This window comes from Erinaceus europaeus, chromosome X (genome assembly GCF_950295315.1).
Source record: "Erinaceus europaeus chromosome X, mEriEur2.1, whole genome shotgun sequence".
NCBI lineage: Eukaryota > Metazoa > Chordata > Mammalia > Eulipotyphla > Erinaceidae > Erinaceus > Erinaceus europaeus.
The window spans coordinates 128,293,804-128,313,633 of NC_080185.1; the positions used below are offsets into that span (position 1 = coordinate 128,293,804).

General features: G+C 48.3%; 1 protein-coding gene and 1 long non-coding RNA gene across 4 annotated transcripts in view; one reads left to right on the top strand and one right to left on the bottom strand.

Annotated features, from left to right (window-relative positions):
• Positions 1 to 19,830, bottom strand: part of LOC107523524 (interleukin-3 receptor subunit alpha-like) — a 242,023-nt gene that overhangs the window by 57,716 nt on the left and 164,477 nt on the right. The gene's annotated exons all lie outside the window — the stretch shown is intronic.
• LOC132535813 (uncharacterized) lies at positions 1,289 to 13,985 on the top strand. Its single transcript, XR_009547544.1, has 3 exons — positions 1,289 to 1,521; positions 10,650 to 10,788; positions 13,714 to 13,985. It is a non-coding gene; the product is annotated as an uncharacterized LOC132535813 (long non-coding RNA).

The following is a 19,830-nucleotide window of genomic DNA, read 5'->3' on the forward strand; positions in this document are numbered from 1 at the left end:
AAATTAAATTAAAATAAAAATAAAATAAAATAAAGTAAAATAAAATAAAAATAAAATAAAACAAAACAAAATAAAATAAAATAAAAATAAATTAAAATAAAACAAAACAAAACAAAATTAAATTAAAATAAAAATTAAATTAAATTAATATTAAAATAAAATAAAACAAAACAAAATTAAATTAAAATAAAAATTAAATTAAATTAATATTAAAATAAAATAAAATAAAACAAAATAAAAATAAAATTAAATTAAAATTAAATTAAAATTAAATTAAATCAAAACAAAACAAAACAAAATTAAATTAAAATTAAATTAAATTAATATTAAAATAAAATAAAATAAAGTAAAATAAAACAAAATAAAAATAAAATAAAAATAAAATTAAATTAAATTAAAATAAAAATTAAATTAAAATTAAATTAAATCAAAACAAAACAAAATTAAATTAAAATAAAAATTAAATTAAATTAATATTAAATTAAAATAAAATAAAGTAAAATAAAATAAAACAAAATAAAAATAAAATTAAATTAAATTAAAATAAAAATTAAATTAAATTAAATCAAAACAAAACAAAATTAAATTAAATTAAAATTAAAATTAAATAAAATAAAAATTAAATTAAATTAAAACAAATCAAAACAAAACAAAATTAAATTAAATTAAAATAAAAATAAAATAAAATAAAAATTAAATTAAATTTAATTTAATTTAAATTAAATTAAATTAAAACAAAACAAAACAAAATAAAATTAAAATTAAATTAAAGTAAAATAATATAAATTAAAAAAACAAAAAAAAGCCAAAGCTGGATGCCTGGAGCGAAGATTGTCCAGCCGGACGGACAGACGTGGGGACAGGCGGCCCCCCGAGTCCCTGGTCTGCAGCGCAGCGGGTTTTCCCGCCCAGGAGCTTCCCCCGTGCGTGCGCGGCCCCCCCATGCGGCGCCTGGCAGCGGGGCGCGTGGGCGGCGCGGGAGGCGGAGCGGCCACGTGTCCCCCCCCCCCCGCCTCCCCGCCTCCCCGCCTCCCCGGGCCCCGCATCCGCATCCGCAGCGGCGCACGGCCCTCCCATCCCCCTCCCTCCCTAACAACAACAACCATCATTATTATTATTGATTATTATTATTATCATCATCATCATCATTATTATTCAACCATCCCGAAAAATAATTACTCATCCTAAAAAAAAAGGCCAAAAAGGGGGGTGGGGGGGGTGCAAAACATTGGCTGCGGGGCTCGGGACGCCCCCCCCCACCCCACCCCCACCCTTGGGTGCTCCCCAAAATGCAGACGCTCATCTCGCCCGTGAGCAAGGCGCTGCTGGTGGGTCTGTTCATCTTCGCCATCCTGCTCATCCTCTACGTCATCCTCTGGTACATCTGCCGCGACGTCGACTGCGACCACGGACTCTGAGGCCTCGAACCCCCCCCTAACAACAACAACAACAACAATAACAATAATCATCATCATAAGCAGCCCACCAGCCTCCCCTGAAACGCAGCCAACCAAAGCCGCGGTGAGTGACAGGCGGAGGGAGACAGAAGGGAGGGAGAGAGAGTGCACGGAGGACTGCCTGGGGGAGGAGGAGGCCTGGGGGAGACACCCCTGGATTTTGCACCCCGAGTTGGCAAGCATGGGGACCCCGGGAATTTGCACCCCGAGTTTGCAAGCCTGGAGAGACCCCTGGATTTTGCAAACCGACTTTGCAAGCCTGGAGACCCCTGGATTTTGCACCCCGAGTTTGCATGCATGGGGACCCCGGGAATTTGCACCCTGAGGTTGCAAGTATGGGGTGACCCCTGGAATTTGCACCCCGAGTTTGCAAGCCTGGAGACCCCTGGATTTTGCACCCCGAGTTTGCAAGCATGGGGACCCCGGGAATTTGCACCCCGAGTTGGCAAGCATGGGGTGACCCCGGGAATTTGCACCCCGAGTTGGCAAGCCTGGAGAGACCCCCTGGATTTTGCAAACCGAGTTTGCAAGCATGGCGACCCCTGGAATTTGCACCCCGAGTTTGCAAGCCTGGAGAGACACCTGGAATTTGCAACCCGAGTTTGCAAGCATGGGGACCCCGGGAATTTGCACCCTGAGGTTGCAAGCATGGGGACCCCTGGATTTTGCAAACCGAGTTTGCATGCATGGGGACCCCGGGAATTTGCACCCTGAGGTTGCAAGTATGGGGTGACCCCGGGAATTTGCACCCCGACTTTGCAAGCCTGGAGACCCCTGGATTTTGCACCCCGAGTTTGCAAGCATGGGGACCCCGGGAATTTGCACCCCGAGTTTGCAAGCCTGGAGACCCCGGGATTTTGCACCCCGAGTTTGCAAGCATGGGGACTCCGGGAATTTGCACCCTGAGGTTGCAAGTATGGGGTGACCCCTGGAATTTGCACCCCGACTTTGCAAGCCTGGAGAGACCCCTGGAATTTGCAACCCGAGTTTGCAAGCATGGGTACCCCGGAAATTTGCACCCTGAGGTTGCAAGCCTGGAGAGACCCCTGGAATTTGCAACCCGAGTTTGCAAGGTTGGGGACCCCAAGATTTTGCAACCCAGCTTGCAAGCATGAAGACCCCTGGATTTTGCACCCTAAGTTTTTGCAAGCATGGGGACCCCTGTAAGTTGCACCCCAAGTTTGCAAGCCTGGAGAGACCCCTGGAATTTGCAACCCGAGTTTGCAAGCATGGGTACCCCGGAAATTTGCATCCTGAGTTTGCAAGCATGGAGAGACGCCAGAATTTTGCACCCCGAGTTGGCAAGCATGGGGACCCCAAGATTTTGCAACCCAGTTTGCAAGCATGGAGAGACCCCGGGAATTTGCACCCCGAGTTGGCAAGCATAGGATGATCCCCCAGATATTGCACCCTGAATTGGCAAGCATGGACAGACCCCGGGAATTTGCACCCCGAGTTTGCAAGCCTGGAGAGACCCCTGGAATTTGCACCCCGAGTTTGCAAGAATGGGGACTCCTGGATTTTGCACCCCGAGTTGGCAAGCCTGGAGAGACCCCTGGAATTTGCACCCCCCAGTTTGCAAGCCTGGGGACCCCTGGATTTTGCACCCCGAGTTGGCAAGCCTGGAGAGACCCCTGGAATTTGCACCCCGAGTTTGCAATATGGAGACACCTGGAATTTGCACCCCGAGTTTGCAAGGATGGAGACCCCAGGATTTCGCACCCCGAGTTTGCAAGCATGGAGAGACCCCTGGAATTTGCACCCCGAGTTTGCAAGCATGGAGAGACCCCGGGAATTTGCACCCCGAGATTATAAGCCTTGGACCCCAGGAATTTGCACCCTGAGTTTGCAAGCATGGAGAGACCACGGGAATTCGCACCCCGAGTTCGCAAGCCTGGAGAGACACCGGGAATTTGCACCCCGAGTTTGCAAGCATGGGGACCCCGGGAATTTGCACCCTGAGGTTGCAAGCATGGGGTGACCCCGGGAATTTGCACCCCAAGTTTGCAAGCATGGGGCCCCTGGATTTTACACCCCGAGTTTGCAAGCATGGGGACCCCGGGAATTTGCACCCCGAGTTTGTAAGCATGGGGACCCCTGGAATTTGCAACCTGAGTTTGCAAGTATAGGATGATCCACCAAATATTGCACCTTGAATTTGCAAGCATGGAGAGACCCCGAGATTTTGCACCCCGAGTTTGCAAACATGGGGACCCCTGGAATTTGCACCCCGAGTTTGCAAACATGGAGAGACCCCTGGAATTTGCACCCCGACTTTGCAAGCATGGGGACCCTTGGAATTTGCACCCCGAATTTGCAATCATGGAGACCCCTGGAATTTGCACCCCGAGTTTGCAAGCATGAAGAGACCCCTGAACTTGCACCCTGAGTTTGCAAGCATGGAGAGACACCTGGAATTTGCACCCCGAGTTTGCAAGCCTGGGAGGACCCCTGGAATTTGCACCCTGAGTTTGCAATATGGAGACCCCTGGAATTTGCACCCCGACTTTGCAAGGATGGAGACCCCTGTATTTTGCACCCCGAGTTTGCAAGCATGGGGACCCCTGGAATTTGCACCCCGAGTTTGCAATCATGGAGACCCCTGGATTTTCCAACCCGAGTTTGCAAGCATGGGGACCCCTGAACTTGCACCCCGAGTTTGCAATCATGGAGAGACCCCTGGAATTTGCACCCCGACTTTGCAAGCATGGAGAGACCCCTGAACTTGCACCCTGAGTTTGCAAGCATGGAGAGACACCTGGAATTTGCACCCCGAGTTTGCAAGCCTGGGAGGACCCCTGGAATTTGCACCCCGAGTTTGCAATATGGAGACCCCTGTATTTTGCACCCCGAGTTTGCAAGCATGGGGACCCCTGGAATTTGCACCCCGAGTTTGCAATCATGGAGACCCCTGGATTTTCCAACCCGAGTTTGCAAGCATGGGGACCCCTGAACTTGCACCCCGAGTTTGCAATCATGGAGAGACCCCTGGAATTTGCACCCCGACTTTGCAAGCATGGAGAGACCCCTGGAATTTGCACCCCGAATTTGCAATCATGGAGACCCCTGGAATTTGCACCCCGAGTTTACAAGCATGAAGAGACCCCTGAACTTGCACCCTGAGTTTGCAAGCATGGAGAGACACCTGGAATTTGCACCCCGAGTTTGCAAGCATGGAGAGACCCCGAGATTTTGCACCCCGAGTTTGCAAACATGGGGACCCCTGGAATTTGCACCCCGACTTTGCAAGGATGGAGAGACCCCTGGAATTCGCACCCCGAGTTTGCAAGCATGGGGACCCCTGGAATTTGCATCCCGAGTTTGCAATCATGGAGACCCCTGGATTTTCCAACCCGAGTTTGCAAGCATGGGGACCCCTGAACTTGCACCCCGAGTTTGCAATCATGGAGACCCCTGGAATTTGCACCCGAGTTTGCAAGCATGAAGAGACCCCTGAACTTGCACCCTGAGTTTGCAAGCATTGTGAGACCCCTGGAATTTGCACCCCGACTTTGCAAGCATGGGGACCCCTGGAATTTGCACCCCGAGTTTGCAAGCATGGAGAGACACCTGGAATTTGCACCCCGAGTTTGCAAGAATGGGGACCCCAGGATTTTGCACCACGAGTTTGCAAGCATGGAGAGGCCCTTGAATTTGCACCCCGAGTTTGCAAGCATGGGGACCCCTGGATTTTGCACCCCGAGTTTGCAAGCATGGAGAGACACCTGGAATTTGCACCCCGAGTTTGCAAGAATGGGGACCCCAGGATTTTGCACCACGAGTTTGCAAGCATGGAGAGGCCCTTGAATTTGCATCCCGAGTTTGCAAGCATGGGGACCCCTGGATTTTGCACCCCGAGTTTGCAAGCCTGGGGACCCCAGGATTTTGCACCACGAGTTTGCAAGCCTGGAGAGACCCCTGGATTTGCACCCCGAGTTTGCAAGCCTGGGGACCCCAGGATTTTGCATCCCGAGTTTGCAAGCCTGGAGAGACACCTGGAATTTGCACCCCGAGTTTGCAAGCATGGGGAGACCCCGGAATTTGCACCCCGAGTTTGCAAGCATGGAGAGACCCTGGGAATTTGCACCCCGAGTTTGCAAGCCTGGAGAGACCCCTGGAATTTGCACCCCGAGTTTGCAAGCATGGGGAACCCGGGAATTTGCACCCGAGTTTGCAAGCATAGGATGATCCCCCAGATATTGCACCCTGAATTTGCAAGCATGGAGAGACCCCGAGATTTTGCACCCCGAGTTTGCAAGCATGGAGAGACCCATGGAATTTGCACCTTGTGTTTGCAAGCATGGAGAGACCCCCATTTTCTGCACCCTGAGGAAACCCCGTTTCTCTTGGGGTCCCCGGGGGCCGTTGGGGTTGGGTGTCAGGGCCCTTGGGCCCCCATTGCAGGGGCGCTGGGGGAAGCGGGTAGGGGTCCCCCCGACCCCAGATTCCAGGGGCAGGGCCGTCGGGGGCTTGGGGGGTGCTGTGTGTCCACCCAAACCGTCTGTCTGTCCAGCCAACCACCCTGTCCTCATGTCCATCCTGCCCCCTGCCCCCCCATCCCACTGCCCCTTGTCCCCATGTCCTCAAGGTCTCCCTGTCCCCATGTCCCCCTGTCCTCCTGTCCATCCTGTCCCCATGTCCCATTCACCTGATTCTGTTCCATTCTAGCAGATTCCACTCCATTCCCATTCCTATTCTATTCTATTCATTCTATTCTATTCTATTCTATTCTATTCTATTCTATTCTATTCTATTCTATTCTATTCTATTCTATTCATTCTATTCTATTCTATTCTATTCTATTCTATTCTATTCTATTCTATTCTATTCTACTCTACTCTACTCTGTTCTATTCTACTATATTCTATCATATTCTATTCTATTTCATTCTATCATATTCTATTCTAAATATTCTAGTCTAGTCTATTCTAAATATTCTATTCTATTCTAAATATTCTATTCTATTCTATCCTATTCTAGATATTCTATTCTATTCTAACATATTCCATTCTATTCTACTCTATTCTATCCTATCCTATCCTATCCTATCCTATCCTATCCTATCCTATCCTATCCTATCCTATCCTATCCTATCCTATTCATTCTATTCTATTCTATTCTATTCTATTCTATTCTATTCTAGTCTAGTCTAGTCTAGTCTAGTCTATTCTATTCTATTCTATTCTATTCTATTCTATTCTTCTATTCTATTCTATTCATTCCATTCCATTATATTATATTCTATAATATTCTATCTTATTCTAATTCTATTCTATTTATATTCTATTCTATTCGTTCCATTCCATCCATGTCCTATCCTATCCTATTCCATTCCATTCCATCATATTCTATTCCATTCTAGCATATTATATTATATAATTATTATATTATCATATTGTATTCCTATTCTATTCTTCTATTCTATTCCATTCCATTCCATCATATTCTATTCTATTCTATTCTATTCTATTCTATTCTATTCTATTCTATTCTATTCTATTCTATTCTATTCTATTCTATTCTACTCTACTCTACTCTACTCTGTTCTATTCTACTATATTCTATCATATTCTATTCTATTTCATTCTATCATATTCTATTCTAAATATTCTAGTCTAGTCTATTCTAAATATTCTATTCTATTCTAAATATTCTATTCTATTCTATCCTATTCTAGATATTCTATTCTATTCTAACATATTCCATTCTATTCTACTCTATTCTATCCTATCCTATCCTATCCTATCCTATCCTATCCTATCCTATTCATTCTATTCTATTCTATTCTAGTCTAGTCTAGTCTAGTCTAGTCTAGTCTAGTCTAGTCTATTCTATTCTTCTATTCTATTCTATTCATTCCATTCCATTATATTATATTCTATAATATTCTATCTTATTCTAATTCTATTCTATTTATATTCTATTCTATTCGTTCCATTCCATCCATGTCCTATCCTATCCTATTCCATTCCATTCCATCATATTCTATTCCATTCTAGCATATTATATTATATAATTATTATATTATCATATTGTATTCCTATTCTATTCTTCTATTCTATTCCATTCCATTCCATCATATTCTATTCTATTCTATTTTATTCTATTCTATTCTATTCTATTCTATTCTACTCTACTCTACTCTACTCTGTTCTATTCTACTATATTCTATCATATTCTATTCTATTTCATTCTATCATATTCTATTCTAAATATTCTAGTCTAGTCTATTCTAAATATTCTATTCTATTCTAAATATTCTATTCTATTCTATCCTATTCTAGATATTCTATTCTATTCTAACATATTCCATTCTATTCTACTCTATCCTATCCTATCCTATCCTATCCTATCCTATCCTATCCTATCCTATTCATTCTATTCTATTCTATTCTATTCTATTCTATTCTAGTCTAGTCTAGTCTAGTCTATTCTATTCTATTCTATTCTTCTATTCTATTCTATTCATTCCATTCCATTATATTATATTCTATAATATTCTATCTTATTCTAATTCTATTCTATTTATATTCTATTCTATTCGTTCCATTCCATCCATGTCCTATCCTATCCTATTCCATTCCATTCCATCATATTCTATTCCATTCTAGCATATTATATTATATAATTATTATATTATCATATTGTATTCCTATTCTATTCTTCTATTCTATTCCATTCCATTCCATCATATTCTATTCTATTCTATTCTATTCTATTCTATTCTATTCTATTCTATTCTATTCTATTCTATTCTATTCTATTCTACTCTACTCTACTCTACTCTACTCTGTTCTATTCTACTATATTCTATCATATTCTATTCTATTTCATTCTATCATATTCTATTCTAAATATTCTAGTCTAGTCTATTCTAAATATTCTATTCTATTCTAAATATTCTATTCTATTCTATCCTATTCTAGATATTCTATTCTATTCTAACATATTCCATTCTATTCTACTCTATTCTATCCTATCCTATCCTATCCTATCCTATCCTATCCTATCCTATCCTATTCATTCTATTCTAGTCTAGTCTAGTCTAGTCTAGTCTATTCTATTCTATTCTATTCTTCTATTCTATTCTATTCATTCCATTCCATTATATTATATTCTATAATATTCTATCTTATTCTAATTCTATTCTATTTATATTCTATTCTATTCGTTCCATTCCATCCATGTCCTATCCTATCCTATTCCATTCCATTCCATCATATTCTATTCCATTCTAGCATATTATATTATATAATTATTATATTATCATATTGTATTCCTATTCTATTCTTCTATTCTATTCCATTCCATTCCATCATATTCTATTCCATTCTAACATATTATATTATATAATAATTATATTATTATATTATATTCCTATTCTGCTCTATTCTATTCTATTCCATTCCATTCCATTCCATTCCATTCCATCATATTCTATTCCATTCTAGCATATTATATTATATAATAATTATATTATTATATTGTATTCCTATTCTATTCTTCTATTCCATTCCATTCCATTACAACATATTCTATTACATTCTAGCATATTATATTATATAATAATTATATTATTATATTATATTCCTATTCTGTTCTATTCTATTCTATTCTATTCCCTTCCATTCCATTCCATTCCATTCCATTCCATTCCATTCCATTCCATCATATTCTATTCCATTCTAGCATATTATATTATATAATAATTATATTATTATATTGTATTCCTATTCTATTCTTCTATTCTATTCCATTCCATTCCATCATATTCTATTCCATTCTAACATATTATATTATATAATAATTATATTATTATATTATATTCCTATTCTGCTCTATTATTCTATTCTATTCTATTCTATTCTACTCTATTCCATTCCAGTCTATTCATTCCATTCCATCATATTCTATTCTAATTATACTATATTATTCTATTCTATTCTAGCATATTATATTATATCATATCATAATTATATTATCATATTATATTCCTATCCTATTCCATTCTAGCAGATTCCACTCCATTGCAATTCCTATTCTATCTGATTTTATTTATTCTATTCTATTCTATTCTATCCTATTCCATTCCATTCTAGCATATTCTATTCTATTCTCTATTCTGTTCAGTCTATTCTATTATTCTATTCTGTTCTGTTCTAGTCTATTCTGTTCTAGTATATTCTATTCTATTCTTCTATTCTATTCTACTCTGTTCTGTTCTATTTTATTCCATTCCCAATTCATATTCTATTATACTCTATTATATTCTATTATATTATATTCTCTTCTATTCTATTCCATTCTGTTCTGTTCTATTCTAGCAGATTCTATTCTATTCTATTCTTTTCATCCTATTCTATTCTATTCTATTCTTTCTATTCTATTCTAATCATTCTATTCTATTCTGTTCTGTTCTATTCTATTCCATTCCCAATTTATATTCTATTATATTCTAATATTCTATTCTATCATATTCTATTCTGTTCTATTCTAATCTATTCCATTCTATTCTATTCTATTCTATTCTATTCTATTCTATTCTATTCTATTCTATTCTATTCTATTCTATTCCATTCCATTCCATTCCATTCCATTCCATTCCATTCCATTCCATTCCATTCCATTCCATTCATCCTATTCTATTCTAATTTCTATTCTATCCTGTTCTTTCTATTCTATTCTGTTCTATTCTATTCTGTTCTGTTCTATTCTATTCTATTCTATTCTATTCTATTCTATTCTATTCTCTTCTATTCCAGCACTTGTACACTATTCTCCCAGACTCTATTCTATTCTCCCATTATCTTTATTTTCTATTGGAAATATTTCTATGCACCGAAACAGGAAGAAATGGAGAAAGGGAGACACAGAGAGAGACCCTTGCAGCCCCGCTCCACCGCTCGTGAAGCTTCCCCCCTGCAGGTGGGGACCAGGGGGCTCGAACCCGGGTCCCTGTGCCTGGGAGCAGGTGCCCTCAGGCCTGTCCATTGTGACTGTGCGTTTGCAGAATTTTAAAGCACTTCTCGTCTGTTTCCGCACCAGACTCACCTAGCTTTCAAATAGATTTAAAAAATTAAAAAGCGTTTGACCTAGTTTTGTATCCTTCCAGCAGCTAGGCAACAACGGTGGCTCTTATTTCACTTTTCCCCCTCTCCCTTTGATTTTCACTTTGTTTTCTTCTGTTTCCAGATAGAAGCCGAGCGGCGGAGAGAGAGACAGACAAACCCCTGCAGCCCTGCTCCAGCACTCGTGAAGCTTCGCCCCTGCAGGTGGGGACCAGGGGCTTGAACCCGGGTCCTTGTGCCTGGGAACAGGTGCCCTCAGCCAGGTGAGCCCCCACCTGGCCCCTTCTATCCTATTCTAGACTGTTCACCTGGTTCTAGTCCATTCTAGCAGATTCTATTCTATTCTATTCATCATATTCTATTCATCATATTCTATTCATCATATTCTATTCTATTCTATTCTATTTTATCATATTCTATTCTATTCTATTCATCATATTCTATTCTATTCTATTCTATCATATTCTATTCTATTCTATTCATCATATTCTATTCTATTCTATTCTATTCTGTTCTGTTCTGTCCTGTCCTGTCCTGTCCTGTCCTGTCCTGTCCTGTCCTGTCCTGTCCTGTCCTATTCTATTCTATTCTATTCTATTCTATTCTATTCTATTCTATTCTATCATATTCTATTCTATTCTATTCTATCATATTCTATTCTATTCTATTCTATCATATTCTATTCTATTCTATTCTATCATATTCTATTCTATTCTATTCTATTCTAATCATATTCTATTCTACTCTATCCTATTCTATTCTATTCTATTCTATTCTATTCTATTCTATTCTATTCTATTCTATTCTATTCTATTCTACTCTATTCCATTCCATTCCATCCTATCCTATCCTATTCCATTCTATTCATCATATTCTATTCTATTCTATTCTTTCTATTCTATTATATCTATTCTATTCAATCTATTCCTTCTATTCTATTCTATTCTATTCTATTTTTATTCTGTTTCAGCATATTCTATTCTGTTCTATTCTATCCTATCCCATTCTGGCATATTCTATCCTATCCTATCCTATCCTATCCTATCCTATCCTATCCTATCCTATCCTATCCTATCCCATTCTATTCATCATATTCTATTCTATTCTATTTATTCCATTCCATTCTATTCCATTCCATCATATTCTATTCTATTCTATGCTATTTATTCTATTCAATTAGTTCTATTCTATTTATTCTATTCTATCCTATCCTATGTATTCTGTTCTATTCTCTATTTATTCCATTCCATTCTATTCCATTCCATCATATTCTATTCTATTCTATTCTATTCTATTCTATTCTATTCTATTCTATGCTATTTACTCTATTCAATTAATTCTATCCTATTTATTCTATTCTATTCTATCCTATTCTATTTTTTCTATTATTTCTATCCTATCCTATCCTAGCATAGTCTATTCAAACATATTCTATTCTGTTCTGTTCTGTTCTATTCTATTCCATTCCATCCCATTCTAGCATATTCTATTCTATTCTATTTTATCTATTCTATTCTATTCTATCTATCCTATCCTATCCTATCCTATCCTATCCTATCCTATTCTTCTATTCCATTCCATTCCATTCCATTCCACTCCAGTCTTTCCTATTCTATTCTATTCTATTCTATTCTATTCTATTCTATTCTATTCTATTCTATTCTATTCTATCCTATTCTATTCATTCCATCATATTCTATTCTATCCAATTCTATTCTACTCTTTCCATCATATTCTATTTTCTATTCTATTCATTCCATCATATTCTATTCTATTCTATTCTATTCTATTCTATTCTATTCTATTCTATTCTATTCTATTCTATTCTATTCTATCCTATCCTATCCTATCCTATCCTATCCTGTTCTATTCCAGCACACCCCATTCCATGCCACCGTGTGGTACACTCTTCTCTCGTAGGATAACATATTCTGCTCTGTTCTACATTTTTCACTTTCCTCCTTGACAGAACAGAACGAAATCAAGAGGGAACAGGGGAGACCGAGAGACAGAGAGACCCCTGCAGCCCCGCTCCACCGCTCGTGAAGCTTCACCCCTGCAGGTGGGGACCGGGGGGCTCGAACCCGGGTCCCTGTGCCTGGGAGCAGGTGCCCTCAGCCAGGTGAGCCCCCACCTGGTCCCTGAGAACGTGTTTTCCCGTTTAATTGATTAAATGGACTTTGGCACGTGGAAAGGGGGCAAAATTCCCAGAGCCCTGCTGAGCCCTGGCTGCTGGCTCCCTCTGTCTCTCTGTCTGTCTGTCTGTCTCTGCCTCCTTTCCCTGTCTTTCTGTGTCTCTCTGCCTCCCTGTCTGTCTCTCTGTCTGTCTGTCTCTGCCTCCCTGTCTGTTTCTCTCTCTGTCTGTCCATCTGCCTCCTTTCTCTGTCTTTCTGTGTCTCTCTGCCTCCCTCTGTCTCTGTCCATCTGTCTCTGCCTCCCTCTGTCTGTCCATCTGTGTCTGCCTCCCTCTGTCTGTCTGTCCGTCTGTCTCTGCCTCCCTCTGTCTGTCTGTCTGTCCGTCTGTCTCTGCCTCCCTGTCTGTCCATCTGTCTGTCCATCTGTCTCTGCCTCCCTCCCTCTGCCTCCCTGTCTGTCCATCTGTCTCTGCCTCCCTCTGTCTGTCTGTCTGTCTCTGCCTCCCTCTGTCTGTGTGTCCATCTGTCTGCCTCACTGTCTGTGTGTCCATCTGTCTCTGCCTCCCTCTGTCTGTCCGTCTGTCTCTGCCTCCCTGTCTGTCCATCTGTCTCTGCCTCCCTCCCTCTGTCTCCCTGTCTGTCCGTCTGTCTCTGCCTCCATCTGTCTGTCTGTCCGTCTGTCTCTGCCTCCCTGTCTGTCCGTCTGTCTGTCCATCTGTCTCTGCCTCCCTCTGTCTGTCCATCTGTCTCTGCCTCCCTCCCTCTGTCTCCCTATCTGTCTGTCCGTCTGTCTCTGCCTCTCTCTGTCTGTCTGTCTCTGCCTCCCTCTGTCGGTCTGTCCGTCTGTCTCTGCCTCCCTCTGTCTGTGTGTCTGTCTGCCTCTGTCTGCCTCTCTGTGTGTCCATCTGTCTCTGCCTCCCTCTGTCTGTCCGTCTGTCCGTCTCTGCCTCCCTCCCTCTGTCTCCCTGTCTGTCCATCTGTCTCTGTCTCCCTGTCTGTCTGTCTCTGCCTCCTTTCTGCATGTCCGTGTGTCTGTCTGTCTCCCTCCCGCAGGAGCCATGGCCCAGGACGCCCGGCCCCCCGAGACCCGCCGGGCCCAGAAGCCTGGACGCCCAGGAGGACGGGGCCGCCCGTGAAGAGGCCCGGCCCGGCGTCACCCAGCACCCAGCACCCAGCACCCACCCGGGCGCCATGCCGACCGTCTGCCACCCACAGTGCTTTTCTCCCGGTGCCATTTCAGGGGGTCCCCCGGGCAGGGTGGGGGCCCCGTGTCGCTGTAATCCCCCACACCCCCATCCATCCGTCTGTCCAGCGTTCAGCTGTGCCCTGAGCCCCGACGTGGCCGCCGTCCCCCTCGCAGCAGGCGGGACCCCGGGCGTTGAAGAGGGAAATAAAAGATATTTTTGAAGACGCTTGTCCAGGGCATTTGTGGGAGACGCACACGCGGATCAATAATCAATAATCATCAATAGTGAGCATGGGGTGGGGGCAGACTGAGCCCTGGGGGTGCAGACTGAGCATCAGGGGTGCAGACTGAGCTCCGGGGGTGCAGACTGAGCTCCGGGGGTGCTGACTGAGCTCCGGGGATCAGACTGAGCATCAGGGGTGATGACTGAGCTCCGGGGGTGCAGACTGAGCTCCGGGGGTGCAGACTGAGCATCAGGGGTGCAGACTGAGCTCCGGGGGTGCAGACTGAGCATCAGGGGTGCTGACTGAGCATCGGGGTGCAGACTGAGCTCTGAGGGTGCAGACTGAGCTCCGGGGGTGCAGACTGAGCATCAGGGGTGCAGACTGAGCTCCGGGGGTGCTGACTGAGCATCAGGGGTGCAGACTGAGCTCCGGGGGTGCAGACTGAGCTCTGAGGGTGCAGACTGAGCTCCGGGGGTGCAGACTGAGCTCCGGGGGTGCAGACTGAGCATCAGGGGTGCTGACTGAGCTCCGGGGGTGCAGACTGAGCTCCGGGGGTGCAGACTGAGCATCAGGGGTGCAGATTGAGCTCCGGGGGTGCAGACTGAGCTCCGGGGTGCAGACTGAGCTCCGGGGGTGCTGACTGAGCATCAGGGGTGCAGACTGAGCTCCGGGGGTGCAGACTGAGCTCCGGGGTGCAGACTGAGCTCCGGGGGTGCAGACTGAGCATCAGGGGTGCAGACTGAGCATCAGGGGTGCTGACTGAGCTCCGGGGGTGCTGACTGAGCTCTGAGGGTGCAGACTGAGCATCAGGGGTGCTGACTGAACTCCGGGGGTGCAGACTGAGCTCCGGGGGTGCTGACTGAGCTCCGGGGGTGCAGACTGAGCATCGGGGTGCAGACTGAGCTCCGGGGGTGCAGACTGAGCTCCGGGGGTGCAGACTGAGCTCCGGGGGTGCAGACTGAGCTCTGGGGTGCAGACTGAGCATCAGGGGTGCTGACTGATCTCCGGGGGTGCAGACTGAGCATCAGGGGTGCAGACTGAGCTTCTGGGGTGCAGACTGAGCATCAGGGGTGCAGACTGAGCATCGGGGTGCAGACTGAGCTCCGGGGGTGCAGACTGAGCTCCGGGGGTGCAGACTGAGCATCAGGGGTGCAGACTGAGCTCCGGGGGTGCTGACTGAGCTCCGGGGGTGCAGACTGAGCTCCGGGGGTGCAGACTGAGCATCAGGGGTGCTGACTGAGCTCCGGGGTGCAGACTGAGCATCAGGGGTGCAGACTGAGCTCCGGGGTGCAGACTGAGCTCCGGGGGTGCAGACTGAGCATCAGGGGTGCAGACTGAGCTCCGGGGGTGCAGACTGAGCATCAGGGGTGCAGACTGAGCTCCGGGGGTGCAGACTGAGCTCCGGGGGTGCAGACTGAGCATCAGGGGTGCAGACTGAGCATCAGGGGTGCTGACTGAGCTCCGGGGGTGCTGACTGAGCTCCGGGGGTGCTGACTGAGCTCCGGGGTGCAGACTGAGCATCAGGGGTGCAGACTGAGCTTCTGGGGTGCAGACTGAGCTCCGGGGGTGCAGACTGAGCATCAGGGGTGCAGACTGAGCTCCGGGGGTGCAGACTGAGCTCCGGGGGTGCAGACTGAGCTCCGGGGGTGCAGACTGAGCTCCGGGGGTGCAGACTGAGCTCCGGGGGTGCTGACTGAGCTCCGGGGGTGTAGACTGAGCTCCGGGGGTGCAGACTGAGCATCAGGGGTGCTGACTGAGCATCAGGGGTGCAGACTGAGCTCCGGGGGTGCAGACTGAGCTCCGGGGATGCAGACTGAGCATCGGGGTGCAGACTGAGCTCCGGGGGTGCAGACTGAGCTCCGGGGTTCAGACTGAGCATCAGGGGTGCTGACTGAGCTCCGGGGGTGCAGACTGAGCTCCGGGGGTGCAGACTGAGCATCAGGGGTGCTGACTGAGCTCCGGGGGTGCAGACTGAGCTCCGGGGGTGCAGACTGAGCTCCGGGGGTGCAAACTGAGCATCAGGGGTGATGACTGAGCTCCGGAGGTGCTGACTGAGCTCTGAGGGTGCAGACTGAGCTCCGGGGGTGCAAACTGAGCATCGGGGTGCAGACTGAGCTCCGGGGGTGCAGACTGAGCTCCGGGGGTGCAGACTGAGCTCTGGGGTGCAGACTGAGCATCCAGGTGCTGACTGATCTCCGGGGGTGCAGACTGAGCTCCGGGGGTGCAGACTGAGCATCAGGGGTGCAGACTGAGCTCCGGGGGTGCAGACTGAGCTCCGGGGGTGCAGACTGAGCATCAGGGGTGCAGACTGAGCATCGGGGTGCAGACTGAGCTCCGGGGGTGCTGACTGAGCATCAGGGGTGCTGACTGAGCTCCGGGGGTTCAGACTGAGCTCCGGGGGTGCAGACTGAGCATCAGGGGTGCTGACTGAGCTCCGGGGGTGCTGACTGAGCTCCGGGTGTGCAGACTGAGCATCAGGGGTGATGACTGAGCTCCGGGGGTGCTGACTGAGCTCTGAGGGTGCAGACTGAGCTCCGGGGGTGCAGACTGAGCTCCGGGGGTGCAGACTGAGCTCTGGGGTGCAGACTGAGCATCCAGGTGCTGACTGATCTCCGGGGGTGCAGACTGAGCTCCGGGGGTGCTGACTGAGCTCCGGGGGTGCAGACTGAGCCCCGAAGGTGCTGACTGAGCTCCGGGGTGCTGACTGAGCATTAGGGGTGCTGACTGATCTCCGGGGGTGCAGACTGAGCTCCGGGGGTGTAGACTGAGCTCCGGGGGTGCAGACTGAGCATCAGGGGTGCAGACTGAGCTCCGGGGGTGCTGACTGAGCTCTGAGGGTGCAGACTGAGCATCAGGGGTGCTGACTGAGCTCCGGGGGTGCAGACTGAGCTCCGGGGGTGCAGACTGAGCATCAGGGGTGCAGACTGAGCATCAGGGGTGCTGACTGAGCTCCGGGAGTGCAGACTGAGCATCAGGGGTGCTGACTGAGCATCAGGGGTGCTGACTGAGCTCCGGGGGTGCAGACTGAGCATCAGGGGTGATGACTGAGCTCCGGGGGTGCTGACTGAGCTCTGAGGGTGCAGACTGAGCTCCGGGGGTGCAAACTGAGCATCAGGGGTGCAGAGTGAGCATCGGGGTGCAGACTGAGCTCCGGGGGTGCAGACTGAGCTGCGGGGGTGCAGACTGAGCTCCGGGGGTGCTGACTGAGCTCCGGGGTGCAGACTGAGCATCAGGGGTGCAGACTGAGCTCCGGGGGTGCAGACTGAGCATCAGGGGTGCAGACTGAGCTCCGGGGGTGCAGACTGAGCTCCGGGGGTGCAGACTGAGCTCCGGGGATGCAGACTGAGCATCAGGGGTGCTGACTGAGCTCCGGGGGTGCAGACTGAGCTCCGGGGGTGCAGACTGAGCTCCGGGGATGCAGACTGAGCATCAGGGGTGCAGACTGAGCTCCGGGGGTGCAGACTGAGCATCAGGGGTGCAGACTGAGCTCCGGGGGTGCAGACTGAGCTCTGGGGGTGCAGACTGAGCTCCGGGGGTGCTGACTGAGCATCAGGGGTGCAGACTGAACTCCGGGGGTGCAGACTGAGCATCAGGGGTGCAGACTGAGCATCAGGGGTGCTGACTGAGTTCCAGGGGTGCTGACTGAGCTCCGGGGGTGCAGACTGAGCTCCGGGGGTGCAGACTCAGCTCCGGGGATGCAGACTGAGCATCAGGGGTGCTGACTGAGCTCCGGGGGTGCAGACTGAGCTCCGGGGGTGCTGACTGAGCATCAGGGGTGCAGACTGAGCATCGGGGTGCAGACTGAGCTCCGGGGGTGCAGACTGAGCATCAGGGGTGCTGACTAAACTCCGGGGGTGCAGACTGAGCTCCGGGGGTGCAGACTGAGCTCCGGGGGTGCAGACTGAGCATTAGGGGTGCAGACTGAGCTCCGGGGGTGCTTACTGAGCATCAGGGGTGCTGACTGAGCTCCGGGGGTGCAGACTGAGCTCCGGGGGTGTAGACTGAGCTCCGGGGGTGCTGACTGAGCTCCGGGGGTGCAGACTGAGCTCCAGGGTGCAGACTGAGCTCCGGGGGTGCAGACTGAGCTCCGGGGGTGCAGACTGAGCTCCGGGGTGCAGACTGAGCTCCGGGGTGCAGACTGAGCATCAGGGGTGCAGACTGAGCTCCGGGGGTGCTGACTGAGCTCCGGGGGTGCAGACTGAGCTCCGGGGGTGCAGACTGAGCATCAGGGGTGCAGACTGAGCTCCGGGGTGCAGACTGAGCTCCGGGGGTGCAGACTGAGCATCAGGGGTGCAGACTGAGCATCAGGGGTGCTGACTGAGTTCCAGGGGTGCTGACTGAGCTCCGGGGGTGCAGACTGAGCTCCAGGGGTGCAGACTGAGCTCCGGGGGTGCAGACTGAGCATCAGGGGTGCAGACTGAGCATCAGGGGTGCTGACTGAGTTCCAGGGGTGCTGACTGAGCTCCGGGGGTGCAGACTGAGCTCCGGGGGTGCAGACTGAGCTCCGGGGTGCAGACTGAGCTCCGGGGGTGCTGACTGAGCTCCGGGGGTGCAGACTGAGCATCAGGGGTGCAGACTGAGCTCCGGGGGTGCAGACTGAGCATCAGGGGTGCAGACTGAGCTCCGGGGGTGCAGACTGAGCATCAGGGGTGCAGACTGAGCATCAGGGGTGCAGACTGAGCATTAGTGGTGCTGACTGAGCATCAGGGGTGCAGACTGAGCTCCGGGGTGCAGACTGAGCATCAGGGGTGCAGACTGAGCTCCGGGGTGCAGACTGAGCTCCGGGGGTGCAGACTGAGCTCCGGGGGTGCAGACTGAGCATCAGGGTTGCAGACTGAGCATCAGGGGTGTTGACTGAGCTCCAGGGTGCAGACTGAGCTCCGGGGTGCAGACTGAGCTCCGGGGGTGCAGACTGAGCTCCGGGGGTGCAGACTGAGCTCCGGGGGTGCAGACTGAGCATCAGGGGTGCAGACTGAGCTCCGGGGGTGCAGACTGAGCATCAGGGGTGCAGACTGAGCATCAGGGGTGCAGACTGAGCATCAGGGGTGCAGACTGAGCTCCGGGGTGCAGACTGAGCATCAGGGGTGCAGACTGAGCTCCGGGGGTGCAGACTGAGCTCCGGGGTGCAGACTGAGCTCCGGGGGTGCTGACTGAGCTCCGGGGGTGCAGACTGAGCATCAGGGGTGCAGACTGAGCATCAGGGGTGCAGACTGAGCATCAGGGGTGCAGACTGAGCTCCGGGGTGCAGACTGAGCTCCGGGGGTGCAGACTGAGCATCAGGGGTGCAGACTGAGCTCCGGGGTGCAGACTGAGCTCCGGGGGTGTAGACTGAGCATCAGGGGTGTTGACTGAGCTCCGGGGGTGCTGACTGAGCTCCGGGGGTGCAGACTGAGCTCCGGGGTGCAGACTGAGCTCCGGGGGTGCAGACTGAGCATCAGGGATGCAGACTGAGCATCGGGGTGCAGACTGAGCTCCGGGGGTGCAGACTGAGCATCAGGGGTGCAGACTGAGCATCAGGGGTGCAGACTGAGCTCCGGGGTGCAGACTGAGCTCCGGGGTGCAGACTGAGCTCCGGGGGTGCAGACTGAGCTCCGGGGTGCAGACTGAGCTCCGGGGGTGCAGACTGAGCATCAGGGGTGTTGACTGAGCTCCAGGGTGCAGACTGAGCATCAGGGGTGCTGACTGAGCTCCGGGGGTGCAGACTGAGCTCCGGGGGTGCTGACTGAGCCTCGGGGGTGCAGACTGAGCATTAGGGGTGCA